The sequence below is a fragment of the Thamnophis elegans genome, chromosome 1, assembly GCF_009769535.1.
Source record: "Thamnophis elegans isolate rThaEle1 chromosome 1, rThaEle1.pri, whole genome shotgun sequence".
NCBI classification, from domain to species: Eukaryota; Metazoa; Chordata; class Lepidosauria; order Squamata; family Colubridae; genus Thamnophis; species Thamnophis elegans.
The window spans coordinates 5,529,431-5,553,174 of NC_045541.1; the positions used below are offsets into that span (position 1 = coordinate 5,529,431).

Genomic DNA, 23,744 nt, shown 5'->3' on the forward strand with positions numbered 1-23,744 from the left:
CTCCATTCCCATTATTCTCTCCAAAGATGTACAATAAAGTTTGGCATACATCCAAGATAGTAATCATTTCTTTACAAGAGCTGTTAAGTGATTGCTATTTCATTCAAGGTAAGCTTCCTGATGCTAGCAATCCTTTTTTTTTGGGGGGGGGTGTTCCTTCCCAACTCTTCTTCTCTCACTTGCAACTGAAAAAGAAAGATGTACCATCCACTCGGCGACAGAAGGGCGCTTTAAAACAGCGCGGTGGCAGAAAGCCGATTTAAATTAGGGTAAGGTTTAGGGTTAGGTTTAGGGTTAGGTTAGGTTGAGTGCTTCGGAAGGCGCGGATTTGCCCTCCCCCCTTATGTCAGCGTGGTAAGGTCGCATTTGCTTTAGCGATTCGGACGGCGCGGATTAGCACTCACGCTTAAAGTTTCCGCGGATAAGGGCTTCGCGGTATTGTGGTGGAACCCACAGAGTGGTGGGTTGCAGGTGGTATACCCCGGTACAGGCGTACCGGTACCTGTCCGGAGCACTGGGTACCATTCCGATACGGTGCTTCGGAGGGCCCATCAACCTTACCTGTCTTTAAATTCTTTGGCACCTATGTGCATGGCGAATACAACACCTGCACAACATTCCGCAGAGCAGCTGGACGTCGCGGAGGCATCGCTGGAGGGTAGGATGCATGCACGGGCTGTGCGTGTGTGCGTGGGCACTGCACACGTTCATGTGGAAGATGCCGGGCCCCCTTGCAACCAGTTGCAATGGGAGCCAGAACCCACCACTGCATCCACATCTCTCAAGGCTTCTCTAGCAGTAGTAAATACCTCTGTTTTCCAGAGACAAGGACTTTTCTGTTTCAAGCATTGCTTCCTCAGCCTTTGGAAGACTGGATCATCAGGATACTGTAATACCTCTGTGACTGAAGGTACTATCTTTCTACTCAACACAGTTTGAATATGGACGTAGAACACATTCATATTCTAGTACCGTGTTTCCCAAACTTGGCAACTTGAAGATGTCCGGACTTCAACTCCCAGAATTCCCCAGCCAGCAAATGCTGGCTGGGGAATTCTGAGAGTTGAAGTCCGGACATCTTCAAGTTGCCAAGTTTGGGAAACACTGTTCTAGTACAATGCAAATATTTGCAATTTTGGAGGGAAGGGGGACAGTAACTATTGTCATCACCTGTGGGCAAATCAATAATTGCAAAACATTACAGTAGTGCATTATGGCAGTGATGTACAACTTTACCAGAGAAATGATAAATTGATTTATAAGCTGTCCAATGCGCACACAGTTCCATTTGCTTGTCTCCTAGGCTGTATAACTACCATTTTGCCATATATTTTATTTTTTCCTGATACTCTTTTTTTTGTAGCATGACAGTAGAGTAATTTATTTTGAAATACACACCACTAATCTTCTTTGGCTACTGGCCTGCATTGCTAATATTACCCATTAGACAGGAACCGCTATGAATTAAAATTCCAGTTTAAGGGCTATTTCGTGTATTATAAAGAAATGGTAAAAAGAATATATATTAGACATATGATGATGAACAATATGAAGGGAAAACTGGGAGGATAGTAGATTTATTCATTCTTCTTTATTATCGAGCTTTATTGTTCTCATAGTCCAAGTCTAGAGGACAATTTATAAATTCATAAAAGACACAAATTGTTCAATTTCAAGAGAGGAAGAAATCTTCTCAGATCCATGGTCACTGAAAGATTTTTGCCTCTGTCTTATCAGATATTGAGGGATTGTTCACTGTTGTGGCCCAGCAGGAGCCGTTGGAGCTGCCACCAGACTCCGACAGTGAGGGGCCCTATGAGTCGTCTGGAGGATCCTGGACAGGGTTCCGACTCCGAACAGGGTGCAGAGAGGCTGGTTGGCCACCAGGAGGCGCCTGAGCCTTGGACCAGTGGGGAGGAGACAAGGGAGAGTGAGCCAGACGCCAGCAGTGAGTTGTTCCTGGATGCATGGCACCGAAGAGCTACTAGGCGTCAGGAACAGTTGCGCAGTTACAGGAGGTAACTGCACTCAGCTGGTGGTCATTAGGCTCCTCTCCAGACTATAAGAGGACTGCTTGTGCACACGCCCCTCTTGAAGAAGTCAACGCAGGAACTAATGTCGGAGAACATTATTGTGAGCTTGGCAGGCTGGATTGCTGCCAAGGCTTATCTGTGTTGGATTGCTGCCCAAGCTTGTCTGTGTCGGTTTGCTGCCAAGGATCTGTCTGTCTGTTAATTAAATGCCGTAACTTATCTTTGGTGTGGAACGAGGGGGGTCAAAACAGTTTACTAAGGATGGCCAGGACCTCCTGGTCCTGCAAACAAGTAAAGGATCTAATAGGGGCTCATGTTAGCTCCATAGGCCATTGAACATGAGCAAAAGAGTGAAGAAGAACATGTAAGGGAGATCCAGTTTTGGAATCTGAATAGCAATATCAATAGCAGTTAGACTTATATACCGCTTCATAGGGCTTTCAGCCTTCTCTAAGCGGTTTACAGAGTCAGCATATCATCCCCAACAACAATCCGGGTCCTCATTTTACCCACCTCGGAAGGATGGAAGGCTGAGTCAACCCTGAGCCGGTGAGATTTGAACAGCCAAACTGCAGAACTGCAGTCAGCTGAAGTAGCCTGCAGTGCTGCATTTACCCACTGCGCCATCTCGAACATTCTCATGTACAGCACTCACAGGGGAGATTAGAGTAAATCTACTATATTGAAATTTATTTTTCAATATAATGTCATTGTTTGTCCAATTCTGAACCAATATTGGAACAAATGCAATATACTGAATAACAACACTTATTTATTCTTGTTTTTACATTTTAATTACCAATCAGATATGGATATATCACTGTACGTATGTGTATATATTTGAGTGTGCGTGTGTGTATAAGAACAGGGAAACCCAATGAAATTGGTTTCTTTTCCAAAGGGTTAATGGTTGCCAAACCTTCCTTCCTTTTTGAAGTTTGTGTTCTGCTCTGCAAGTCTGTTGAATAGATTATATTATAAATATTTGAATAAATATATAGTAGGAAGAAGAACAAAAAGGTTGTAAAGCACTTTGGGTCTGAAAACCAGAAAGTGCTTCAGTGCACATGGATTATTCATGTAGGATATTTTACAACTTCTTAAGACTATACTAAATTTGTTAGAATTCCCTCTGCAGTAGCAAAGGGAAGCTGCAGGATCTTGGATACAGGTGTAGCATCCACAGGTCTTACATCTGAGCCCCTGCATTCTCTTAACGACACTATGCCTTGAGGTTGGATGCTTTGTGCAACCCAAAAGCACTATTGACAAAAGTAAGGGGGGATTCTGGACCTATAAATATGACGAGAAGCCTTGATTTACCTTAACAGCAACCTCTGCCTAATTTACTTCAATGCATTGTAATTGCCCAGAAAATATTGACCTTGCTATTTATACTGAGATCCAAAAGAACTTTTTAAAATATTTAAATACTTTTAAATGTGCCACTTTCCTAGTATGATGCTTCAACTAATGTTGTGTTCCCTTATGTTCTTAATACAACAATGAGTTGTACGGCAAAGAGCCGAGGTGGCGCAGTGGTTAGGGTGCAGTACTGCGTGCAACTTTAGCTAACTGTGATCTGCAGTTCGGCAGTTCAAATCTCACCGGCTCAAGGTTGACTCAGCCTTCCATCCTTCCGAGGTAGATGAAATGAGGACCCAGACTGTGGGGGCAAGTTGCTGACTTAATTTGCTAAAAAATTTGTAAACCGCTTAGAGAGGGCTGAAAGCCCTATGAAGCGGTATATAAGTCTAATAAATAAATAAATAGATAGATAGATAGATAGATAGATAGATAGATAGATAGATAGATAGATAGATATCTACACCTAGAATTGCCATTTGATTTGTTTCAAAATTCTTTCTCTTGTACAGTATTTCCCATCTTTTATATATATTTTTATTATTTATTTATGGGGTTTGTATGCCACCCACTCTCGAGAGACTCAGGGCGGCTTACAAATAAAAAGGAAGGGGGGAACATACAAAAAATAAAAAACAACAACATTAAAATTCCACAACATTTCATAACTTAGGATGGGGCTGGGCAAATTCAACAGCCCCAGGCCTGCCGGAACAGCCAGGTCTTGGTCACTTTGCAGAAGGCCGGAAGGGTAGTAAGGGTCCGGATCTCCATGGGAAGATCGTTCCAAAGGGCCGGAGCAGCTACAGAGAAGGCCCTCCCCCCGGGGGGTCGCCAGCCGACATTGACCGGCAGATGGAATCCGGAGGAGGCCTAGTCTGTGAGATCTTATGGGTCTCTGGGAGGTAAATGGCAGGAGGCGGTCTTTCTTGGGTATAAAACATTTTATATTCCTTTAATTAATATTAACTAGCCAAAGAACACATTATTATTCTAAGCCTGCTTTAGTTTCTGAGGATATAGTAGGAAAAAACGCTGGTAAGATGTAAAATGCTCTTCTGATATCTAAACAGTTTTCAAGTTAAGGTCCCTAGAATTCAGATTATGATCTCATTACAACATATTGAGTGAAGTTGTCTAATCTGCATAACAAAATTTGCTGCACTTTAGTTAACTAGTGTGGCGTATTTTCCCTTTATGAAAACAAATGCATGGCAGATTATAAGGTTCTCAAAAAACTAATAACAAATTTCATACATCAGAGCCAACCTCAGTAAATAAGTAATAAAAATCAAAACATCAGCAGAGATCTCACCTAGAACTTTATACATATCATGTAAAACATGTGTGCTGTTTAGAACAGCTTCACCCTGGCACTTTACATTCAACCCACATAAAATTAATGCACTTCCATTTGAGATTGGTGATTTTTATTTCTAGGTAGTATCCTAACAACCATATTATTTCCAGGTCAGTTTAAACAGTCTTATTTGCATAACAGTAATTGAAGTGGAATTTGCTAATTCAAAAGTCGCCAAAGCCTTAAACAGTAATATCATTATTAGGACCTAGAAAACATGTTATCGTCTATAATTATTAGGGTGGAAATTATTAAAAGACATTAAAAATAAATAAATTAGCAATGTGTTGAGTTTGAAACCTTGCATCATTCATTATTTTATTCATCCATATCTGTTTTTAATATTGTAATACTGGATATGCAAATTTCTATATTTGTTAGGCATGCTTAGGGATTAAGGAATCTCTACCCTTCACCTGTTGATCTGATAGCTGGGGCTGTTAGAAGTCATTCAGCAACAACTGGAAAACTGCATTTTTCCTCTCGTGCTGATGTCAACGCGTGGCAAACTCAACAGAAAGAGTCAATGTGGGTGAAATGAGACTTTCAAAGCAATTATACAGTCCATTATCAAAATTTCCTCTAATTGCTAAATCTGCAATACTGTGGCTGAGTGTTTTGATTGGCTAAAATGAAGCAATCTCACTCAAAAGTTTTGTTGTTGTTGTTGTTGTTTTGAGTTTGGGAAATACATATTTATATACAACCAGGTAAAGAGATTTATAAGAGGTATTATGCAAGTGTGTTTGGAAATGTGATCATAGGCGTGCTATGATAAACATTATGTATACAAAGTCCATCCCATATCTACATGAATGAGATGATATTTCACAACACAATTGCCTTTATTTACAGAGAGGCATTTCTCCGTAATGTGAATGCAATATCTAAACCAAGTAGAAATACACTTCCAATGCAACATCTGTAAAGACTGTTTTCATCTTTATGCTGGCAAATTCCTGTCACCTGTCGGAAAGTCTAAATCTCTGGTCTACATTTTGCAAAGAGGAACCCAGGGGAAAGGACTCTTATAAAAAGAAAGCCAATGCAGAGTGGCAGTGCAATATTGTAAGCCTGGGGCTGCACTGTTTCCCCAATATACATACATACATACATACGTACGTACGTACGTACGTACATATGTATAAATGTATGTGTGTGTGTGTGTGTGTGTGTGTGTGTGTGTGTGTGTGTGTGTATATATATATATATATATATATATATATATATATATATACACACACACACACACACACACATACACATACATACACATATACATACACACACACACACACACACATATATATATATTCATTTATTAAGGGAAGGTGGATGAGAGGAAGATGAGAATGATTTTAAACAGGAAGAAGAAGAAGAAAAAGAAGAAGAAGACGAGGAGGAGAAGGAGGAGGAGGAAGAAGAGGAAGAAGAAGAGGAGGAAGAAGAAGAGGAGAAAGAGGAAGAACAAGAGGAGGAGGAAGAAGAAGAATAAGAAGAAGAGGAGGAGGAGGAAGAAGAAGAGGAGGAGGAGGAGGAAGAGGAAGAAGAAGAGGAGGAAGAAGAGGAAGAAGAGGAGGAGGAGGAAGAAGAAGAGGAGGAGGAGGAGGAGGAAGAAGAAGAGGAGGAAGAAGAGGAAGAAAAAGAAGAGGAGGAGGAAGAAGAGGAGGAGGAAGAGGAAGAAGAGGAAGAAGAGGAAGAAGAGGAGGAGGAGGAAGAAGAGGAGGAAGAAGAGGAAGAGGAAGAAGAGGAGGAAGAGGAAGAAGAAGAGGAAGAAGAAGAAGAGGAGGAGGAGGAAGAGGAGAAGGAGGAGGAGGAGGAGGAAGAGGAAGAAGAAGAAGAAGAAGAAGAAGAAGAAGAAGAAGAAGAAGAAGAAGAAGAAGAAGAAGAAGAAGAAGAAGGAAGAATTAATCTGCTCATATACTGAATACACTATTCTGATAACTAAAAAGATAAATGCTTCCCTAGACTAGAGTCTACTAATGAAAGGCAAAGAATTTGGTGAAACAAATGGGACTAAATGAAGAAGACCAAGCTAATGATAACAGGCACAGCAACCAAATTTTGAACTGACAGTAAAGGTATTGTAGTGGATAACTTTTGCCTTTTAGGACCAAACATCAACAGTAAAGGAACAAGCAATTAAGAAATATGGGGCAGACGAGCACTTAACAGAGCAGCCATGAAGACCTTGAAAAAGATATTCAGACACTATGATGTGTCTATACTTGCAAAGATCTGGATAGCATGGGGAATATATTCCCTGTTACACTCTGTGGAAGCAAACGATGGACTCTGCAGAAACAGAAGAGTGGTAATGAAATTTTGAAATTTAGTGTTGGAGAAGACTCTTGAGAATACTGTGGGTATCCAAGGAAATTAACCTATAAATAATCCAACCAATCAACCCAGAATTCTCTCTCAAGGCACAAGTGACCAGGTTTAATTTATGCTACTTCAGACACATTATGTAAAACTCTTGCTCTTTGGAGAAGGCTCTGATGCTAGGGAAGATAAAAGGAAAGAGAAGAATAGGATGACCAGCTGCAAGATGGACAGACTCAGTTGCAATGCTGATGGGTGCAGTGTTGACAGACTAGGCTGAAGACAGATTGTCTTGGAGAAAATCTATGCATTTACTAACAGTTGATATTGACTTGATGGTAGGTAATCAATTGAAAGATTAAGTAATGTTATTCCAGATGATCACAGTTTAACGATGTGCTTTTAAAAAAAATATAAACACATTTTCTTTATGAACCAGCATATTTTTTTGTTTCTTTTTCCTCTCCATTCTTTCCTCACTTACATTGAATTTTAGAGCAATATAAAATTAAGTTTCTTAAAAAGGTGTTCTGATCCCCCTCGTTCCACACCAAAGCACCCCTAAGCCAAAGATACTTTACAGAATTTATTAACAGACAGACAGGTCCTTGGCAGCAAACCGGCACAGATAAGCCATGGCAGCAATCCAGCCTGCCAAGTTCACAATACTGTTCTCCAATATTAGTTAATGCGTTGACTTCTGCAAAAGGGGCGTGTGCACAAGCATTCCTTTTATAGTCTGGAGAAGAGCCTAATTACCACCAGCTGAGTGCAATTACCTCCTGTAACTGCGTAATTGTTCCTTACGCCTATTCGCTCTCCGGTGCCGGGCATCTAGGAACAACACCCCTGGCTCCTCCGCTCTGCTGACCTCCGGATCACACTCCCTTGTCTCCTCCCCACTGGTCCAAGGCTCAGGCGCCTCCTGGTGGCCAACCAGCCTCTCTGTGCCCTGCTCGGAGTCGGAACCCTGTCCAGGGTCCTCCACATCCTCCAAAGCTGACTCAGAGGGCCCCTAGCTGTCGGAGTCTGGTGGCAGCTCCAACGGCTCCTGCTGGGCCCAAACAAAATGGTATGCATACTTTTCTAACAAAAGTAACAAGTTTCAATATGGCATCATTAAATATTATTTAGGCAGTTTAAAAAATCAAAAGCTAGCTTCATAAGTACCTTTCTTCACTGCTTATAACTGATAACCAGTATATACCAGACATGGAAGAATATGATTTAACTATGAAAGTCTTATTATTAGTCTGCTGGGTTTTTTTTACAAATGAATTTAATTAATGCAAAAAAACCATTGGAGTCCAGACACTTCAAAAACATCTGCTTGTTAAAAGAGTGGCCGTCAATTCTTAAAGTTCATTTATTTTTGCTAGATTTTGTTTTGTTGGTAGCAGTATTTTAAAGTGATGAATTTTTTATTAAGCAAGGGAACATAAAAGGCAGAGAGAAAACCACTGTATCAATAAGAAGAAAAAGTTGCCATGGATTAAAAAAAAAAAAACACCCCTACAATCTATGCCCAGAATAGTCATACTGGAAACATTATCCTCTTAGGATTCTTTATATATGCAACTAAATTAATTTTAAAAGTATGCAGAATGGGACATCTTAAGAAATCTGGGTCAGATTCATTCTTTTTAGGCGGTTTAGCAAAACTGAAAACAGCTGCTAAATAGGAACAAGAAATTATGAAATTGTTGAAAAATACAGTACATAAGAGGGAGGAGAAGGATGCAATTATACTGCTCAGAAGAAGAATTTAATTTAGGGCGAAAATCGGGAGGAAAGGTGGTTGTTTTCCTTTGATACAAGTGCGCAAGTCTCATTAGTGTTAATAAGACTTATGTGCAAGTATCAAGGGGAGCATCCTTTTGTGGAGATTAACACTACCTTGTTACGGGGACTAAAGGGGATTCTGTCACTCAAAAACTCTCTCTCTCTCTCTCTCTGCTGGTTAATTAAGCAGAAGCTTCTGTTGTCAATCTTGGGAGAACTCGCTTCCCCTTCTACTGCCAGCCAGGTTGACACAAAGCCAATTGTCAAATGTCAAGAGCAACAAAATGGATGATAGCAATGTTAAATGAAAAGTACTGAAGACAAGTTCCAACCTTCCAGTGCCCGGGGCTGGATTGAAATGGGCTTTGACATAGTCGGTAGAATTCAAAGTGATAGCTTACAGGGAGGTTTGGGCACTGGAAACTTAGCTTTCCTCCATAAACAAGCAAACAATCAAAAAAGATTAAATATAATTTTCTTGACTTAAGAACCTGCCAAGATATAGGAATATGAACAAGTCAGTAAATAAACAAGATCCTCTCACCCTCCTTAATGTTTTGTACACTAGAATACCCCAGTAGAAAAATAAATAAATAAAAACGTAGAAGAACCAAGACAACAGTAGAAACAACAAGCTGCTTTTCTGTACTGTAATGCAATGCTCAGAGCCTGGGAGATTTTATTCATGTGCTATACATAGCGTAGACTTTTTCAGAATGTCAAAGAATCAAGCAAATGAGCAACTTTTGAGTATTGTATAAATAGAAAGACCAGATAAATTTAATAAAAAAAAAAACACCTTATGCTGTATCACAATTAATCTCACATGTGAAATTAATTTCACATGTTGAAAAATATGGATCTCAAAACAATGAAGTCTTGCAGGAATAATTATTTTTCCTACAGTCAGATGTTTGTCAGGTAGTGAGGGTTCACAGGACACAGACTGGCAGAGCCGGGAAGGAGTCAAGCAGGTAATTAGTTTATAATCTTTGTGTGGGCAGAAGAGGGTGAAGTTTGACCTGCCTTGAATGCCATTTCACGTTTCACGTACAAACCATCAGTCTGAGAAAATTCCTGTGTCCAAGCATGAGAAATTAATGAGCTGAGTGAATTCTTGCACGTGGGCCTGGTTGCTCCCTCTTGATGGGCAGAATTTCTCCATCCTTACCAGATATATGAATGGTAGAGATTGAGGTTATGTCAGTGGTGGGATTCAAATAATTTAACAACCGGTTCTCTGCCTTAACCCCTTCTCTGCTGGGTAGGCGGGCTCGGTGATCATGTGATTGGGTGGGTGTGGCCAATTCATCATCACTCATGCCGACGTGGCGCAGTGGTTAGGGTGCAGTACCGCAGGCCACTTCAGCTGACTGTTATCTGCAGTTCAGCAGTTCTAATCTCACCGGCTCAAGGTTGACTCAGCCTTCCATCCTTCCAAGGTGGGTGAAATGAGGACCCAGACTGTGGGGGCGATATGCTGACTCTGTAAACCGCTTAGAGAGGGCTGAAAGCCCTATAAAGCGGTATATAAGTCTAACTGCTATTGCTATTGCTATAGTGGCAGAGCAGAGATTTTTCTCTCAGAATGATGCTATAAGTAGCTGTCTTGAGGGTTTTCTTGTTCCCTACATAATCCATTGTGGGAAATAAAGAAATGAAATCTTACCGCAACTTTATTAAGGCTTGATTCATATATAACGTTTCTTATCCAATAATCCCTCTTCAATCTTCTCTTTCTATTTACCCATCTAATTTCTTAAGCCAGTTTCCAATTTATCCAAACCGGGGGACTGCGGTTTCATGTCCTATATCCTGGGTTATATGCCGTTCTGTACTGTGCTCTTCAGCTACATTTGCTTACTTTTAAATTAACTGGGGAACTATGGTTTACGAAACCAAGAAACTCTACCGAAGTGCAGTGGAGGGAGAAGGGAGGAAAAGTACAGCTAAGAAGTCACTGAGCACATGAATTATTACCAGTGCAACGAATACCACAGCAAAGCACAATGGGATTCTTGGGAAAGAATGGAAGAGCAAAGTCCAAGAACATGTTTTAAACAATTATGGCATGCTACTGTAACTGACAGAAAAATCAATGCTTGAGTTGAATGAAAATGTGTTGATAAATGCCACGCATCTGTAACCAATTTGTACGTAATTGAGACCCTGAAAGGCGCCCTCTTCTCAGCTTATACAATAACCATTAATGTTATAAATCTGTTCAGAATTAGTATTTCTACATCAAATCTATAACAAGATGACAATGTTCTCAAGTGAACCTCTCTTCTCCGCCATCTTTCTTCCACTCTGACAACTGCTGTAGAAGGAGTTTCAATGATGTAATGATACAAAATGCTTGAGATCAGGCCAGCCACCGCTAGACAGAATTTCTAGCAAACTGTAATCAACATAATCTAAGTTAAGTGCTTGCTTCGGCAGCACATATACTAAAATTGTAACGATGCAGAGAAGATTAGCATGGGCCCTGGGCAAGGATGACACGCAAATTCGTGAAGAGTTCCATATTTTTGGAGATGTGATTGTGCTGATGCTACATACTATCATATATGGTGGACTTGTAAAAAGGTTAAAGCATATTGGATAAAAAATATGGTGGATTACGCAAAATGTTCTTAAAAAAGGGATAAGCCAAGGTGCCAAGAGCCAAGATGGCGCAGTGGTTAGAGTGCTGTACTGCAGCCACTTCAGCTGACTTGTTATCTGCAGTTCGGGGGTTCAAATCTCACCGGCTCAGGGTTGACTCAGCCTTCCATCCTTCCGAGGTGGGCAAAATGAGGAACCAGATTGTGGGGGCGATATGCTGACTCTGTAAAGCGCTTAGAGAGGGCTGAAAGCCCTATGAAGCGGTATATAAGTCTAACTGCTATTGCTATTGCTATAAAGTTTACCCCTCAGTTATTTTTGTTAGGTATAATTACTGATTGTACAGTTATAGAGACTAACCTGATTTTGCATTTAATAACCGCAGCAAGACGGTGGTGCAATACTGGAAGAAGGAAGATTTGCCTACTATTCAAGAATGGACATTAAAAGTAACAAACCTAGCAGAGATGGCTAAAATATCAGCATATCTCAAGGACCACTCAAACGAGAGATATAAACTGGAGTGGGGAAGATGGATTGACTATACTCAAAATAAATATGGGACTAAGAAATTCCAGATAGCTTATGACTGAAGAAACAAGGAATGATATAATCTGTTTAGAGCTAGCCTAGCAAAGAGGAGTTAAAGCTCAAATGAGAGATGATATTAACTTTTTTTAAAGTTTATTTTAGAATATCTTTGTTAAAGATTTATACCCTGTATTGGTTCTGGGACGTCGGGGGGGGGAGGTTGGGGGGGTTTGGGTGGGGAGGGGAGGGGGGGAAGTAAACATTTGTAAAAGTTTTTTTTTCAAAATTTTCAATTAAAAAAAAACATAATCTAAGTTAAAACATACAAATCAGAATACTATTATTCTGAAACTGCAGACCATTTTATTGAAATTCACAATGCTTTTTTTGCCATCTACTGAACCATTACTGAACCACTACTTCGTGAACCATTAGAGCTTTTCAGTTCTACAGAGTTCTGTGTTATTAAAACATTTGAACGCATCTATGTCAACCATCCAAAAATATACAAAACTCAAATAATCTTTTTGTGCCAAACGTCGACTGAAAACTTTTAAAAAAAATGTATTTCTTTTTGTTTCATTAGTTAAACAGAAGAACGGCGGCTTTAACAGAAGGAAACCATGATGCAATGCACATAAAATACGCATGAGCAAAAATGTCTCAGGACTTGAATTAAAAATGAGCCGAGAGCACTGAAGGCTGAAAACAAATACAGAAATAGGTCACGAAAAGTTTGGCAGAGCTTCCTACACAGGACCATGAAAATGTAATTGGCTACATAGTTCGTCCTGTTGATTTTCTGCCTCTGGAGCAGCTGACGGAGAATGTCTACTTGAGGCTGCTATTCCTAGAACTACTTACTGCAGAGGAAGCTGAAATAAATGGGAATTACATTTGAATAGATGGGTGTATGACGGTGTCACATTGACGTCTATGCTGCAGTGAAGAAATAAGCTAATTTATCTTTGATTCTGCAAACATTCCAAAATCCAAGAATCAACTGCGTACTGCTTCGTAACTTTATATAAGACTTCCTTGCTATTGACTCTTACCAATCTCAATAGCATCATTTTAATGACCTGCACTATATAGAAATAGCAATAGCAGTTAGACTTATATACCGCTTCATAGAGCTTTCAGCCCTTTCTAAGCGGTTTACAGAGTCAGCATATCGCCCCCACAGTCTGGGTCCTCATTTCACCCACCTCGGAAGGATGGAAGGCTGAGTCAACCTTGAGCCGGTGAGATTAGAACCGCTGAACTGCAGATAACAGTCAGCTGAAGTGGCCTGCAGTACTGCACCCTAACCACTGCGCCACGTCGGCTCTATATGGTATTCCTCAACTTATGCCTACAATTGAGACCAACATTTCTATTGTTAAGTCAGACGTTTGTTAAGGGAATTTCTGCCCCATTTTATGATCTTTCTTGCCACAGTTGTTAAATGAATCACTGCAGTTGATAAGTTAGTAACATGATTGTTAAGCGAATCTGGCTTCCCCGTTGATTTTGCTTGTCAAAAGGTTGCAAAAGGTGATCACATGACCTTTGGACACTGCAACGGTCATAAGTATGGAACCAGTTGAATCTGAATTTTGATCACAATTGTAAGGCTGCTACAAAGGTCGTAAGTGTGAAAAAATGGACGTAAGTCACTTTTTTCAGTGTCTTTGTCACTTTGAACAGTCATTAAATGTCAAGGTGGCGCAGTGGTTAGGGTGCAGTACTGCAGGCTACTTCAGCTGACTGCTATCTGCAGTTCAGTGGTTCTAATCTCGCCGGCTCAAGGTTGACTCAGCCTTCCATCCTTCCAAGGTGGGTAAAATGAGGACCCGGATTGTTGGGGGCGATATGCTGACTCTGTAAACCGCTTAGAGAGGCCTGAAAGCCCTATGAAGCGGTATATAAGTCTAACTGCTATTGCTATTAAATGAACTGTTGTAAGTCAAGGACTACTTGTATCATCATAAAAAAACAACAAAAAGCAGATGCTGTTATCTTACATAAGCACTTTGCAGCAGAAATTGCAAGCCGGATCCTTGAGTTACAAAGAACTATTACAAATTGCTCCATTACCTCCAGGAGATGCCTAAATTACCTCTGGTTTAACAGCCACCTGTTCTAGGGGAAGGGGTTCTCCTGTTCTGCCTGCTAGCTGGTGAGAGAGGGAAGAGAGGGAAGGGCTCACACACTTATCAAGAACGGCGCTGCTGGCCTGCCCAAAATACCTGACTTAACAATAGAAATGTTGAGCTCAATTGTGGTAGTAAATTGAGGATGACCTGTCATGGCTTTATTTGAGACCAGGAAAGGGGGTGTTTGTGTCCAGCAGTTTAAGGACTGGAAGATCTCTCAGTTCCATCTGATACCCCCCACCCCACTCACCCACCGAAGATTGCAAAGGTCTCCTTTTTATAAGGAAAAAAAATCAGGCTGACTTGTTTGATAGTGCTTTGCGAGAGATTAGAAGATTCCATTCATTACATTATACCAAAGTACAGAATTGTATTAAAGAAAGACTATCTCTATCTATCTATCTATCTATCTATCTATCTATCTATCTATCTATCTATCTATCTATCTATCTATTTATTTGTCTTGTATGCTGCCCACTCCCGGAGGACTCCGGGCGGCTCACAAAAGACAAGGGAAAGGGGGGGGAACGAGACAAAGACAACATATTAAAAAAAAAACCAACATTCACAATTTCCGTGGAGGTAGGAGGACCTCTATCTATCTATCTCTATATCTATCTATCTATCTATCTATCTATCTATCTATCTATCTATCTATCTATCTATCTCTATCTAATCTATCTCTATCTAATCTATATCTATCTATCTATCTATCATCTATCTATCTATCTATCTATCTATCTATCTATCTATCTATCTATCTATCTATCATCTATCTATCTATCTATCTCTATATATATTAGTTTTTTTTTTTACAACCCCCGGTATGCCCAAATATGGGAGGAAGATCACTACTTCCATTCTCTGTCCTTCGGCTCGTCACAAGAGACCATCCAGGCAGAAACCCAATATTTTTACTGTTGTCTTTTTGTTACATTTTGTTGTGTTTGTGCTGATAAATAAATAAAGGGAGACTAGTATAGATCTATTTCAAGCTATTTAGCTCTCATAAGCTAGCCATACCCTTACTGGGATTTGAACTGGGCTATATTACATACTAGGCAGACTTCTTAGCCATTAGGCCACAGGCTCTTATCCGTTATCAGCGAAGCCAGGGTGAAAGGTATCTATTAGATTTTTTTACAACCCCCGGTATGCCCAAATATATATAATCTATATATCTATATCTATATCTATATCTATATCTATATCTATATCTATATCTATATCTATATCTATATCTATATCTATATCTATATCTCTATATCTCTATATCTCTATATCTCTATCTCCATCTCTCTATATCTATCTATCTATCTATCTATCTATCTATCTATCTATCTATCTATCTATCTATCTATCTATCTAAAAGAAATCTGCTTCTGTCACATTGTTTTAACTCCACTTGGATTTCATTCTGTATTTGGAAGTTTTATTGTTGCCCCCCCCCCCCCAAACAATGCCAAAACTAAAATACAAATAGCCCTGCAGAATTGTAGATCAAATTCCCGTGATTTTGAAAGGGTTGAGAACCCCGAGAAACCAACCATCGGAGGGGGGGGGGGCGGCAAAGCTGATATGCAAGTCTCTGGAGCAAAGAAAGGGTTTATTGATTTACAGTCTTATTTGGACTCAGAAAAGCACAAGAAAGCAAGTTTGAAGAGAGTCCATCAGGAAAATTGACAGATTATTTTGTAAAACTCAACAGCAGATCAAAGGATGCTGTTAACTGCTGAAAAGGGTGCTTTTATATTTCAGATCATTAAGCATCAAAATGGTTTCAAGAAAAAGGACTACACACCTGCCTTATCGAAGACAAAGATGGTTTGAAAATGTTCCAGTGCACAAAGACTTAGCAGATGCTACTCGCAGGCGCAACAAGGACCTTGGGGAAGATTGCTCCCATGGATTACATTACAACAATTACGATACATTATACCAAAGTACAGAACTTTATGAAAGAATTGTTTTGTTTTCAGCCGCTGGTGTAGTGCTCAAATATTACGTACGTACATATGTATGTATGTATGTACGCGCGCACACGCACACACATCTATCTATCTATCTATCTATCTATCTATCTATCTATCTATCTATCTATCTATCTATCTATCTATCTATCTATCTATCTATCGTGGCCTGCCTGCCTGCCTGCGTATCTATCATCTATCTATCTATCTATCTATCTATCTATCTATCTATCTATCTATCTATCTATCTATCTATCTATCGTGGCCTGCCTGCCTGCCTGCGTATCTATCATCTATCTATCTATCTATCTATCTATCTATCTATCTATCTATCTATCTATCTATCTATTCTGACCCCCCTCGTCCTACACTAAAGCACGCTGAGACAAAGATACTTTCAGGATTTATTAACACACAGACAGGACCTTGGCAGCAATCCAGCACAGTCCAAGCCTTGGCAGCAATCCACCACAGACTAACCTTGGCAGCAATCCAGCCTGCCAAGCTAGCCACAAGAGTTCTCCAGCTCAAGAGCCGAGGTGGTGCAGTGGTTAGGGTGCAGTACTGCAGGCCACTTCAGCTGACTGTTATCTGCAGTTCAGCGATTCTAATCTCACCGGCTCAAGGTTGACTTAGCCTTCCATCCTTGCGAGGTGGGTGAAATGAGGACCCAGATTGTTGGGGGCAATATGCTGACTCTCTGTAAACCGCTTAGAGAGGGCTGAAAGCCCTATGAAGCAGTATATAAGTCTAACTGCTATTGCTAACTGCTATTGCTAAGTGAATACGTTGACTCCTGCAAAGGGCGTGTGCACAATCATTCCTTTTATAGTCTTGAGAGGAGCCTAATTACCACCCACTGAGTGCAATTATCTCCTTGTAACTGCGCAATTGTTCCTTACGCCTATTAGCTCTTCTGTGCCGGGCATCCAGAAACAACTCCCTTGTCTCCTCCCCACTGCTCCAATGCACGATGTCCGGATCACACTCCCTTGTCTCCTCTCCACTGGTCCAAGGCTCAGGCGCCTCCTGGTGGCCAACCAGCCTCTCTGCGCCCTGCTCAGAGTTGGAACCCTGTCCCTGCTTCACACCTGCTTGACATTACTGGAAGTAACCGGTGCTATCAGCCATGGCTACTCATTGTCAGCAGAACTGTTAGCCATTTATTGGCTAGAAAATGCATGATAATGTACTCATGAAAAAAAAACCCTTAGAAAGAAACTGAAGAACCAGGACGGTCATTCTGTGAACAAGTTATGTTTCAATATTCAGAGGTCAGAGCGGAAATCACCCAAGGAATAACAGCAAGAACAACACTGAGGTGACAATATATCATATCATGCAAAGAATTCTCCTGATATTTCAGATCAAAGGATCTCAAAAGCGAAATGCAGAGCACTGGCGGAATTTTGACAAAACATTTAGATTGTACCAGGAGCATGTATGTAGGTAGTCCTTTAGGTTTACAGGAAACATCCCAGAGTGCATTTCGTCTCTGGACAAAGAAGGGATTCTGCATTCCCAGTCTGGAAGTGCAGAGTCTAGCAACATGGGGACATGGAACACTGTAGTCACTGTGTTTATTCTGTGATGCTGCTCATGTTTTTCTATCAGTTTTTGGTGATGTCTTTCTTCAAAGCTGCTGGAGGCTCCACAGTACAAGGCTCACCAGTGGGTTCTCCCAACAGCTGCACCTTCTAGTTCTCTTGAATAGATAGCAATAGCAATAGCAGTTAGTCTTATGTACCGCTTCATAGGGCTTTCAGCCCTCTCTAAGCGGTTTACAGAGTCAGCATATCACCCCACAGTCTGGGTCCTCATTTCACCCACCTCGGAAGGATGGAAGGCTGAGTCAACCTTGAGCCGGTGAGATTAGAACCGCTGAACTGCAGATAGCAGTCAGCTGAAGTGGCCTGCAGTACTGCACCCTAACCACTGCGCCACCTCGGCTCTTCAGTTAACTACACTTATTTTGTTGCTCGCATTTGCAAGTCTCCCTTCAGCTCTCCTACTACAGATAGTAGAACTTTTTATCCTGTTGAAAGATTTATTGTGCTCTCTATTACCTACCTGACAAGTTACATTCACATATCTATATTCTCAGTCCTACTGTGCATGGAATATGCTTTGAGTCTTACATGCAGAATGGCCTATCCTATTGTTTGAGTAAGTAAGTAAATAAATGTAAATGGACCTTGAGAAACAATATAGGCAAAATCTTGGAAAAATGTATTTGAAATTGAATTGAAGTGGCCTTGAAAACTTAAAGCTTCAACTGAAATGGATTCACAATTTAATATATTTTAATTTTTATCATGTTATTGAAATCGTGACCCGACAATTCTATCAGTTTTTGGTGATGTCTTTCTTCAAAGCTGCTGGAGGCTCCACAGTACAAGGCTCACCAGTGGTTTCTCCCAACAGCTGCACCTTCTAGTTCTCTTGAATAGATAGCAATAGCAATAGCAGTTAGACTTATATACCGCTTCATAGGGCTTTCAGCCCTCTCTAAGCGGTTTACAGAGTCAGCATATTGCCCCCCAACAACAACAATCCGGGTCCTCATTTTACCCACCTCGGAAGGATGGAAGGCTGAGTCAACCCTGAGCCGGTGAGGTTTGAACAGCCAAACTGCAGAACTGCAGTCAGCTGAAGTAGCTGCAGTGCTGCATTTAACCACTGTGCCACCTCGGCTCAAGATGTCACAGTGGTTTCGGCTTTCTTTCTCAGTATTTTTGTAGCAGTTGTGCATCGACCTCACACTCTCTCTTCTCAGACTCCAGTACATTATAAAGCAACTCAGTGGTGGGATTCAAATAATTTAACAACCGGTTCTCTGCCCTAATGACCATCTGGGTAGGTGGGGCTCGGTGGTCATGTGACTGGGTGGGCGTGGCCAACTCAAGGTCACTCAGGTCGATGGGCCCTTCGCCTTAGCTGTTACAATGGTAATAAGGGTTAACCGGAGAGGCAGTTTTATGTAAGCAGGTCAATGAAAATTAGGCTAGAAACAACACCAGAATGTTTCCTTCCTGCCTTCCTTACAGGATTAGCCCTGGAAAGTGGAAAAAACAAAACAAAAGGAGATCTCTTCCAACAATCGGTTCTCTGAACTACTTAGAAAGTTACCAACCGGTTCTCCTGAATTGGTGCGAATAGGCTGAATCCCACCACTGGAGCAACTCAAAAGAACAAATCTCTTCCCACCTTCAAACTGTGCATGTCAAAGTGTGTAATAGGCATTAGAGGACATGTGGTATAGCTTCAACGAAGTCCAACTTGAACTCTACTGACAGATCCTTAACGTATCTTATTCTCATGACTTTGAGCAATGTACCCGGTAGCAAATATAAACTTTGTTTAATTAGGAAACATAACAAAACATGACAATCTTAATCATAACCATGTAATTTTGTTCCATTATGAGTACAGTGAGCTTGTAAGAAGGCTCAGAATAAGGGAAAGAGAAGCAGAGTAGCTTCCCCCTTTCAGCTTTCAACCTTAAACAATAGATCAAAGGGAATAATATTTATTTTGTTTGTAGGTCTGTGTCTCATTATACGCCCTCCAGCATCAGGCATTGTGGTAAAAGCCTTCGATTCATAAAAGTTTCATAGTTCACAGAGAAGAGAAGGGGAGCTGGGAGAAGTCAGGAAGGAAAAATATCAACTACAGAGAAGTGAGATATGGAGCTGGAAATTAAAAGTTTGGGAGAAGTTCTTATGTGCTCTAATATAACTTCATTGTCCTTCTTTCTGTACAAGCCTTCAGCTTTCTCCTGAATCCTGTTCCGTCATTTGTCACATTATGACTCCTGCCTTCTTCCTATGAATATTAAGAGCCGAGGTGGCACAGTGGTTAGGGTGCAGTACTGCAGGCCACTTCAGCTGACTGCTATCTGCAGTTCAGCGGTTCAAATCTCACCGGTTCAAGGTTGATTCAGCCTTCCATCCTTCCGAGGTGGGTGAAATGAGGACCCAGACTGTGGGGGCGATATGCTGATTCTGTAAACCGCTTAGAGAGGGCTGAAAGCCCTATGAAGCGGTATATAAGTCTAACTGCTATTGCTATTGCTAATATGTAGGTCCTATTTACATTACCCACTTAAATATGTTAAGAGGCAGGATTAACATGTTCTGTGGATAGCCTCTTCAGGCTAATTGAGCTAGAGTTAAATAACCACGGAAAGAGAAATGTTTTAGCTCTAATTAGGCCTTATTTTATTACAAAATGGTATATTTCTAGGATTCTGTCATTAAACTGCTCTGGTTTTTACACTTTCTCATCTGCAGCAATACAGAGAGAAGGGGGACATAAATGAAAATGGCAGATACAATCTTCCTCTCTCTCCCTCTCTGCATCTTTTTATTTGCATGCATATGTAAAATGGTAGGAAAGAAAGCTCCAGCTTTCTCTGCAAAAGCTAGAAATAAAGTTAAAGGTTGCATGACAGCGTGGGCCAAAAACTTTGGACACAAGATAGATCTAGCGGATTGGGAAAGAATTTGGAACACAAATTATAAACTAACACGATCAGCAGCACTTAAAGAAAATATGTACCAAATGTTTTATCGCTGGCATTTGCCACCAACGAGATTGGCTAAAATGTACCCAAACATGAAGCCGATCTGGTGGAAATGTAAAAAAAAAAATGCAAGGGACTTTTTATCACATATGGTGAATCTGCCTAGAAACAAATATAAAATCAGCAAAATTCTCCACAAACACAATATCAAGACAGCCTTCAACTGACCAAAAAATAGCCAACATCTTAAGAAACCCCAAAGACAAAATCCATCTAGAAAACCAAGGAGTCTACGAAATACCATGCAAAATCTGCCCTGCAACATACATAGGACAAACGGACAGGAGAATAAATGCACGCATTGCAGAACACAAGAACACAGTAAGAAAAAAAGAAAAAACTTCCTCCCTTTTCCAGCACCTCAAAGCTACAGGACATGAAATTAATTTTGAAGGAACCAGGTTAATCTCCAAAACTGAACACTTTAACAAGAGAATAATTATGGAAGCTGTTGAAATAGAGAAACACCCCCACAACATGAATAAACGAGACGATACCTCCCGCCTACCAGACATCTGGAAACCAGCTTTAGTCAACAAATGAGCCCCACACACCACCCAGGCTGTTACAACACGAAACAACAACGGACACACAGCCAGCACCAATCAACACCAATCTACCAATCATGATAGAACCACATATCAATCATTCCACTTAGTGAAACAAAGCCAGCACTCCACACACCCCCACCAAGATTTATAGAAGGACGGCAACTCCGACCGCACTTTAAGCTGAAAACACAGCCTGAAGATGGCGAGTGGGACCTCACCGAAACGTTGCCAAGACAATCTCAATGTTACATGGGAAAAGACCCGAATACAACAAGACTATATAGTATATAGTATGTGTGTGTGTATATGTATGTATTTATGTATGTACGCACGCATACACATACACATTCGCATATGTATATGTATGTATATTATGTCACAACCCCTGGTATGCCCAAATATGGGAGGAAGCATACTGCTTTCCTTTCTCTGTCTATCGGCTCATCACAAGAGACCATCCAGACAGAAAGCCATTATTTTTACTGTTGCCTTTTGTTACACTTGTGTTGCATTTGTGCTGATAAATAAATAAAGGGAGACTAGTATAGATCTATTTCAAGCTATTTAGCTCTCATCAGCTAGTCTCAGATCTCATCAGATCAGCTAGTCGAGATCTCATCAGATCTATACTAGTCTCCCTTTATTTATTTATCAACACAAATGCAACACACACACACATATGTATAAAGATGTGTAAATAAGCAAAATAATATATTCATGTACAAGTATAATGACAATGTTGATATAATGACTGCAAGGTGTTGTAGAAGGAATAACAATAACAACAACAACAACAACAAAGAAATACTGTAAACACTACTGCCAGTATCAAACAACTCATTGGAATATCACCAATTTTGTGCTAGCAGCACATAGCTGAAATTAGTAACGGGAGGAGAGGATGACTATATCAGCCATATTGTGCTTACATGGCCAAAGTTAGCCAAGACAATGGAAATTTTGATATCTGGACTCTAGTATTACTTAATACTTAAGTAATTAGAAAATATCAGTTTGGGAGCTAAATTGCCTATAGAAAAGCTGATTTTAAAAATCTCTCTCTCTCTCTCTCTCTCTCTCTCTCTCTCTCTCTCTCTCTCTCTCTCTCTCTCACTCACTCACTCTCTCACTCTCACTCTCTCACATACACACACACAGAAACACCCTCTCCCTCTTTGATTAGAAACCATATTTCTTCAAATTTATTGATACAAAACAGTATTACAGCTTTTGGCCAGAATACATTTAATAAATAACTACCTCTCTTTGATATACAAATATGGGCAGATTGAGAAAACTATTTCTAACATGGCACCGCTATTTCCAAAGTTTATTGGCTAGCCAAAGCAATCAATTGTACCTGTTCAATGCAAATGTTCATGTCCCCCCTCCTCCCGATATACAATCAAAGCTATTCCCAATTCACTGAATGAATGTTTGATAATTCAGCAGTGATGGGCTGAAAGAACAAATTTGAAGTTGAGGGCAAAACAGCCTGTCCTCTCTAGCGCTATGACCATTAGCAGATTATACCATTCTGTATGGCGAAGCCAGGAAGTTTATACATTACTAAGAACATGAAGTAGAATCAGGTAATTAGTAATTGGATATCAGGCAAGACGAAAGTGAGATATCCATGGCTGATATGTAAAACTTCTTAATTATATCATTTTCTTATACTAAAATTATCACTGATAAGTCTGTTGACTAAATAAACATTGCTATTAGGAAATAACTATTCAAAAAACCCACGAGTTAACGGCCTTTTTGGTAATTACATCTTAATCTCACCATCTATTTGATAAGCATATCTGTTATCATTTAGATATGTTAATCATTCAGTAATGCATATTTCCTAAGTGATTAATAGTATGCTTAGGAAGTCAAAGGAGGATTTATAATTTTCACAGACAATGCAGGCAGGAATACTAAACTATATTACTGATTATTGATATAAGGCACACTGTGGAACATTTAGCTAAGTGTCTGTAAGCATTTTATTGTCTCAATTTAACTCTGAAGCCCTATTTAGTTAAAGTTTACAGTTATTTGGATAATATAAATATAATGGTAATTAATTCCTTCTTTGTAATAATGAAGAAATCTTGTTAGAAAAGGTGAATTCACTTTTGTGATACTGAAGATATGTTCATAAAAAAATCTAAAACAAGGAAGTTTACCAACCAATTTGGTCATACTACTACCCTAAACTATCAAAACGTCTCTAAAATCCTTTTTAACCATACAGTATAAATTACACAAAGCAGTATTATGAAACTAAACTGAAAAAACCCCACTGCAAAGCATCAAATGTATAATTTTACCATCACTTAAATTCTCTTCAAAATATAACCACTTTCAAGGTGTAGGTACAATTAATACATAACAAGCAATGATAATATTTAACAATAGGCAATTGTTAAACACTTTTCTTGCATTTGATGAATTATCACATTAGAATTACATAGTATCTCATCGTAGTTACTCTGAGAATAAG

The 23,744-nt window shown here is 40.0% G+C and overlaps 1 protein-coding gene and 1 non-coding gene across 2 annotated transcripts in view; one reads left to right on the forward strand and one right to left on the reverse strand.

The window, feature by feature from the left end:
- The window catches only part of PARD3B (par-3 family cell polarity regulator beta), a 609,556-nt gene that overhangs the window by 230,432 nt on the left and 355,380 nt on the right, over positions 1-23,744 (reverse strand). The window lies entirely within an intron of this gene.
- LOC116523774 lies at positions 11,292-11,398 on the forward strand. Its single transcript, XR_004257134.1, has one exon. It is a non-coding gene; the product is annotated as a U6 spliceosomal RNA (small nuclear RNA).